Source organism: Cynara cardunculus, unplaced genomic scaffold (genome assembly GCF_001531365.2).
Source record: "Cynara cardunculus var. scolymus isolate 2C unplaced genomic scaffold, CcrdV1 Un_Scaffold_634, whole genome shotgun sequence".
Taxonomy (NCBI): Eukaryota; Viridiplantae; Streptophyta; class Magnoliopsida; order Asterales; family Asteraceae; genus Cynara; species Cynara cardunculus.
The window spans coordinates 64,983-72,970 of NW_020200596.1; the positions used below are offsets into that span (position 1 = coordinate 64,983).

The following is a 7,988-nucleotide window of genomic DNA, read 5'->3' on the forward strand; positions in this document are numbered from 1 at the left end:
TAATTTTTTTTACCTTCCGATGGAGGAATAATAAGGCGGCACACGCCACCGTATGCACCACTATAGGTCTGTCTCTGTATAAAACGTTTCCGAGTATCTTAATTAACAAGTTTGTAAGAACACTTTTAATACAATGTGTCACATTAACTATTTTATATGACACTTTTGAAAAACTGTCATATAAACTCATCTTTTTATAGGAAACTTATTTTTATATACAAAACACATTTCAAATAGTGTTCTATAAAATAACTATAATGTATTAAGAATTGGTCATGACTTTTTTGGTGAGGAATAAGATGATGATTTCTAACCAGAAGGGTGGCGCTTGAATGGTTTGAGTTTGGCTCTAAAGATTAAAAGTAACTGGAGGTCACATGTTTATATCCAAGGAGGAATAAAAATCCCTTGTGGCCATGAAGATTCAAATGTAATGACTCCGAACTATCTGCAAAACAGCTGATCGTCCTGAAATTAGTTGACTCGCATAACAAGTTTCTTGATTTTAGGGTGAAATAAATATGTTGCAAATGTTAGGTCAATCTTGAAGTTTATGCCTCATTTGGTGGTTTGCCAATAATTGATTGTATAGATTGCTTTATCAAATTGACAAACATTTTCAATCACATAAAAAAGGGTTATCAGAAATATAAGTCAATTCTTCAATGAATCTTGAAAAGTTGTCAAATTTGATCTTCAACTTGTACAAATACAAATTGAAACAGATCCAGTAAATTTTACTTGAATTAAGATTTAAAAAAGATGAGATATACATAAAGACGTTGTAATAAGTTTATTGAATGTTTTTGGATATCTTAACAAGTTTTTAGGACACTTTTAATACAAAACATCCCATTAGCTATTTTATAGGACATTCTTGAAAAAGATGCCCTATAAACCCATCTTTTTATAGTTTACTTTGTTTTTAGAAGATATTTTTTTAAATAGTGTCTTATAAAAAAGCTAATGTGACGTTTTATATTAAAAATGTTCTAAATTTTTTGTTAAAACACTCAAAAGCGTTCTATAAACTTATTACAACACATTTAGGGGTGTTTGGGATTGTTTATTTGAAACAATTCATACTTTTCTACAAAAGCACTTATCTAACTTATTATAAGTAAGAAGAGTTTAACTTTTTCAAAAACTTCTTATTACCGGTTTGACACGAGTATAAGTTGTTTATCCAAGCATTCAAAAGTGTTTATTACTGATGTCATACCGAAATAAGTCAATAAGTTATTTTTATAAACAATCTCAAACACCCTTTTAGATAGAACCATTTATTTTTTGATCCTATAAATTGAATCTTATAAAATAGTCTATTTGAATGCATTGAAATTAATGGTCTTTTATAAACCCAATTTTATCATAGTGTGTAGATTTAACCTGTAATCCAAAAACTAAAAAACAAAGTTTGCACAACCATGAATAAGAAAAGGGTTGCAGATGGTGACTATTTGTTGGATTTGGTGATGTCGGTTACTAACAAAACCTACTTTTTTGCTATCATATTTGCTTTCACTTTGTAGTAGGGCTGTGTAGAAAATCAACCAATCAACATTCAATTAATCATCCGATGATCATCTAGTTGTTCATCCAACTATTATTCAATTAATTTATTTTTAAATTTGCTTAAAACTCTGGTGCCAAATCGTCGCCCCTTTCCTTATTTTTTCGATAATAGAGGTCCAAGCCATAGGAAAGACAGCAACTTGAGTGCGGAGGAGGGGAAAGGGCGCTCGAAGCAAAAGGAACGAAAAGCACACCATATAGGTCAGCGGCTATCGGCTTCCTAACAGACGGCACTAAGATACTGGAAGTTCGCCCCCTAAGCGGGTAGCAAGGACGGCTATAGCTAGTAATACCTTATTGCAGCGGGCTCGATGAAGATTCTAAACTCATGGTAGCTCAGGAGTAGGAAAAGGTATTAAATAAGCGTACTTTAGGAAGTGTTCGAAAGACGACCTCAATCCTCATCGCTTTTAGCAGATAGTTTACTGGTTGCTATCTCTTTCCCTTGAGCCTGGTATTTTGAAATTTTAACTTCCCTTGAGTTGGTTTTAACACATATTAAAAGTGATTAATCAATTTGTATCATTATTGGAGAATTGAATTGAATTGAATTAATACACTGGATGGATCCAATCCAAACGAATCATCCGTTGGATACCCAATAAAAGTATTCGATGGATGGAAATGAACCGTTCCAATCATCCATTAGATTGGATTGGATCTGTTATCCAATGTTAATCAGATCGATTGACAAAATCCAACATCCAATGGACGATTGGATTCCCTCATATCTAATAGATGTCAACCGATGAACAACCTTACATTGTAGTTATAGTTTTCATAAAATGAAAAATTTATATAAAATAAATTTAAGAATTATAATACAAAATTGTTACGTCAAATGTCAAACTAAGCATTAGAATGAAAGAAACATGTCACAACTTTAGATATTATTGAGTATTTTATCCGGATCCAGAGACATAAAGAGATAACGAGGACATATCAATAACAGTTTATCAATTTTGCATTAAGAAAAAGACAAATTAAACCAAAATTTGTTTGTCAGATTTTCTGAAAAGACAGATCCTTAGGCATCCAAATTTGAAAGATATTTGGGTATAAAATGAGGTAATTGTCAAATGTTGTGATAAAATTTGTCAACCTGAAAAAGTCAAACAATACTTTCTCCAAAATTGTGGTAATCTTTTTCATACTCAAAACAATACACTTATCCATATATTAAATATAAATGAATTATGTTAATTTTTTTTTAATATTAGTTTTCATTGCACATGATTTATTTTGAGGATACGTACGTATTGATCCATCAAACTCGAGTGTGTATTTTATGATTGTAGAATTTGATTTGCGTTCTACTTTCAAAGAAACATACGTATGTTTGGAAACCAAATTGATGAGCCACTCTACATCAACGTGTTTTGTAAAACCCGAGCATACTGTATCAACTAACCACCATCCTTCCCCAAAGGTTGAACCATCAAAACTTTAGAAATCGTAATAGACCAAAAATGAATTTTTTGGTAAATAAATGAGGTTGAAGGGTGATATTGAAAATGGCTTTAACTACAGGGGGCTAAGGTGTAAATTCTGGTTAAAGGAGGTGACTCTTCAATCTATCTCATTTGGAAACAGTGTCTCTTTATGTGTGTGTGTGTTTGTATGTGTGTGAGATTGAAACCCAATTCCAAACCATAAGGAAAAGAATCAAGAGAAAAAGAAAGTATCGATATTTTCTTGAAACAAAAGATGAAACATAAATCATAAATCAACTAGAGGGTGTTTAAGATTACTTATAAAAACAACTTATTGACTTATCCCAATGTGGCACCGGTAATAAACACTCTTGAACGTTTGGATAAACAACTTATACCAGTGTCAAACCGGTAATAAGAAGTTTCAAATAAGCAATCACAAACACCCCCTAAGCCCTCTCAAGGACCATATCCAAATTTTTAAAAGACGGACCATATCCAAATTCCTATCAAACCACTGGGGCTCACAATGCAATTTACTCAAAACTATTATAAACAGAAGTTAAAAGAATAATTTTACATTAATTTTAATCCTTAGTCCATGACATGTATAAATTCGTGAAACTGTGAGTCTATGTAATGAGAAGAATCTATAAAAATACTCAAGCAAATTTTTGGATGAAGAAATACATAAGACGTCATGACATGAGTCACGCCATACAGAAACACTTTATCATAACGGCATGAACGCCTTACAGAACACTGCTATCGTCCATCATCTGTTAAATAGATGAAGTGGTTCTTGTCTAAGAGCTTGAAAAAATTCATCCATCGCCAACAGTACTGCGCTAGTGTTTGAATCATCCTGCATTGTGTAAGTTTGTTAATCCATCCATTATTTATAATAACGTTATTCAGTTCATTAAAAAATTCAGTGCATTATTTCATTAAGACACAGAGTAAATAGAAACTTACAAAACGATAATCTAATGATCATATATATGCATCGTCAAAACGAATGCAGAACACGAAGAACGAAAACCAAGAAAAGCATTCAGCCCCCTTACAATTTCAAGATGGAAGGACAGATTATAAAAATCTGTAAAACGATCAAAAAAAGACAATAGAACTTACTCGTTGATTGCCATGCCAAGATGCACGTAATCTCAACTTTGATCGAATCCACTAAGATGCCGGATCCAGCGTCACATAGCAGACAAATTTTTAACGTTAACGCAAGTTATTACTTTCAAATCAAAATGTAACCCACAGTGACCTTGACTCTACTTAATTAGGAATGTTGTTTCGAAGGTGGATGTAAACCACATGGACCAAAATTGTAGTTTAAAATGGGGGTGATTTTTAAAGAATGTGAGGCTCAGATCTGTAAATAATCGAACAAAGAGGATAAATCCGCCATGGCTGCAAATGGTTGCCCTGCCAAGATGCGAATAATCTTCAACTTTGATCGAATCCATTTAGATGCATTCAGATTCGTCATCACAGCCTCTTAGAATCACTAAAAACGGTATCTTCTCTACTATAAAGAATTGTAGAGAGGAAACCCAGAAAACTGAAAACCCCAGAAAGCACATGAACGTAGCCCGTTATTTACAAAAATACTCCTTCCATCCCAAAGTAAATGTCCACAACTGTTGATTAGTCGGCAAGCATCGCGGGTTGGATATCCAGGTTAATAAAAAAAACAGTTAAGAAACTTTTGATCTTGTGTTTAGATAAAGCTTCCAAATAAGGGTTGTTGATTTCAAGAGAAAATCATCAGCCACAAAGAAGGATGTTTGACTAAATAAAGTCAAAATCAGAGTTTGGCAAGAACAGAAGGGGGCAACCACCCTTAGAAACCACCATTTTCATCCCCTCTCTGAATGGAGCTGGTTCACATTACATATCCAAATGTTTACCATTTCCCTCTTTCTTAAATTTGAGAACGCTGCGTAATTTGGATCAGAAGCTCGGAGGAAAAAGAAAGCTTTCAACGTCAATAAAAATTCAAGGCTCAGATTTGTAAAACAATCGAACAAAGAGGATAAAACCGCAATGGCTGCAAACTAAATGGTTGCATTGTCGAAGAACAGATACAATCATGTCTTCTTTCTTTCACATAACCATTTGGGTTACCCTGCCAAGATGCGAATTATCTCTAACTTTGTTCATCATCATAGCATCTTAAGAGCACCCTCCATCATATATTGCCAAGATAATCCACTCGTTTCATTTTATAAAAGAGATGGATAAGAAACCTTGGGGGCAGTTTGGTTGGTTTCCCTATAAATCATGTATGGATAAAGCTGTATGTGCAGATTAATACATGAGAAGGTTTTTTCCATAGATGGAAGCACCATATTTTTTTAACTGGAAAGGACAGGTTTGTATAGCCAACCAAAATAAGACACTTTTTATATCATTAAGCCACTACAAAACAGTCATGTATAGCTGACCGAATAAGCAATGACATGAGTATCATTAAGCTCATTAAGCGGCTAACAAACAGGCCCTTAGTGAGGGACCAAGAGTGTAGTTTACTCTCAACGATTATAACAACAGCAACAGCAACAGCAACAGCAACAGCAACAGCAACAGCAACAGCAACAGCAAAGAAACTGCTAATCTATGTGAAGGGTTGTTGATTACCAGGAAAAAATCATCGGCCACAAAGAATGATGTTTGACCAAATGAAGTCAAATCAGACTTTGGTACGATCAGAGAGGGCCAACCACCCTTAGGAATCATCATCTTCATCCCCTCTGAAAATGCCTCATGTTATCCGAGTGTGGAGTTGTTTATATTACAAACCGAAATGCATCCTTTCAATCCACTTTTGGAGGAATAATGAAATTGGATGAGGCTCAGATCTGCAGATCTGGGTTCAGACAAAGGGGATCAGAAACCACCATGGCTGCAACACCATTCAGGTTGCCCCGCCACGACACTTGCCAAGTTTCACCCAGTGCCGAGAACCCCATGCTCAGAAATGTCAAATGCAGAAAAATATCATCACAGCCTCGATAATGTTTCAGTAACCATGGTGCCTGATTGGTTTGAGTTTGAGCTCTGAAGGTCAAAAGTGTCTGAAGGTCCCAGTTCAAATCCAAGAAGAAATAAAAATTTCCTTCGACAAAGCAGGTGGTCGCCTAGGAATAGTCGTCTTGCATAGCGGGTTAAATATCCAGATTAATAAAAAAAATGTTCTAGAAAATGAGTAACACGGGGTAGGTTGAAAAATGTGAGGCTCAGATGTAAACAATCAACAAAGAGGATAAATCCACCATGGCTGCAACTTACTGGTTGCAATAACAAAGAACAGAAACATTCATGTCTTCTTTCTCTCACATAACCATCCCGGTTGCCCAGCCAAGATGCGGATTATCTCAGATTTTGATCGAATCCACTCAGATGCATTCAAATTCATCATCACAGCCTCAAGATGCTCAATGGTTTTTCATAAATGGACAAAAAACCTATGAAAAATCCAAAGCGACAGAATGGTTATTTTGGTCAATTTCCCCTCCATTTATCAAGTCTTTACTTTTACCAACGGAGATGCTCAAAGAGAGGCTCAGATCTGCAAATCTGGAATCCGACAAATGGGATCAGACACCGCCATGGCTGCAACGCGTTGCCCCGCCAAGATACGGGCCGAGTTTTACCCAGTGCTCGGAAACCTATGCTCGGAAAAGCTAAATGCAGAAGAATTTCATCACAGCCTCGATGTTTATTTGGCAACAGTGGTGACGACCTCCGATATATCTCCAGATCGGAAAATAAAACCTACCGGATCAATCGGAAACCGTACCAAAAGCATCATGTTCATAAATAAGCACTTTTACAAAGAAAAAGCATAAGTTGTTATAAATAAGCAATCCAAACATAAGCAATCACAAACACCCCCTATATATATATACAGAGAAAGAGAGAGAGAGAGACCAGAGATCTCGATTCACATCTTGCTTTCTTCTATTTCTGGTTATGTGCTTCAAAGGGATTTTGATTGTTCACCATATTAGTGAATAATGGGGGACGAAATCATGGGCTCAACATGAACCAAATTGGATCATGTAGTGGCATGAGAGAGGCAAATCACCCTCGAGATAACACCGGTCTCTCTCGCCGGAGCCTCATCCATTTTTTCCGAGCATTTCTCCCCCAATACACCTTCCGACTGTGCTCCATGTATTTATAGGGGGAAGTCCGTTTCCGTTTTACCCAGCTTTTGTTTGCATATTTACATTTTGAGGACTGGATGTTATCGGATCTTTAGACCCCTTTCGCTTTTTTAGAAGCCCAAAACGTCGATATATGGGCTGTCCATGTACAATCCAAACGCTTATTTGGGTAAGTGAACTCCAATTCCAAGTCACATTATCTTATTGGGTTAATATGGTAAGAACCAAGAATATTATTCGATAAGAGCGAGATAAGGACCAAGAGTTTTACCCAGTAAGTGAAGACGACGACTCTTACCATGGTAAGCGCTTACCGGGTAAATTGTTGCATACGATACCGTTTTGGTGGACTAAAATCTTACCGGGTAAGTAAATGATAATGTTAAATTGCACAAATAAACGTTTAGCGGATAAGTGTTTGGTAAACAGCCCCTAAGTCTAGGTTCGAGATTGTCTTCTTGTAAAGTTTCTGGTCTAGTTCAAAAACACCTTATTTGTTCTCCATGTACAAAGCCCGGTTCCTAGAATAGAACCTTGGAAAACGGTTCCAAATTTCTTTTTTCAAAAAACAATTTTTTGATATATAAAGTTTTATTTGAAGATTTTCTTTTTCTTTAAACAATATTTCATTGAGTTATTCAAATACGCTTTAAATTTTTTTAAAACAAGAGTGTTTTACGTGTTTTTTATTATTACGATTTCTAAAATTTAGTATCGAAACGCTTCAAAAAAGAACTTCAAAAACTTATTATGTAATTTCTAAAAATAAAGACGGGTCTATGTATAACCAGATTCA

The 7,988-nt window shown here is 35.3% G+C and overlaps 1 long non-coding RNA gene across 1 annotated transcript; it reads right to left on the reverse strand.

Moving 5' to 3' along the window:
• Positions 1–3,852: 3,852 nt before the first annotated feature.
• LOC112501847 lies at positions 3,853–7,168 on the reverse strand. The gene is made up of 3 exons (XR_003067573.1): positions 5,661–7,168; positions 4,143–4,193; positions 3,853–3,873 (listed from the first exon to the last, which is right to left on the reverse strand). It is a non-coding gene; the product is annotated as an uncharacterized LOC112501847 (long non-coding RNA).
• Positions 7,169–7,988: the final 820 nt, after the last annotated feature.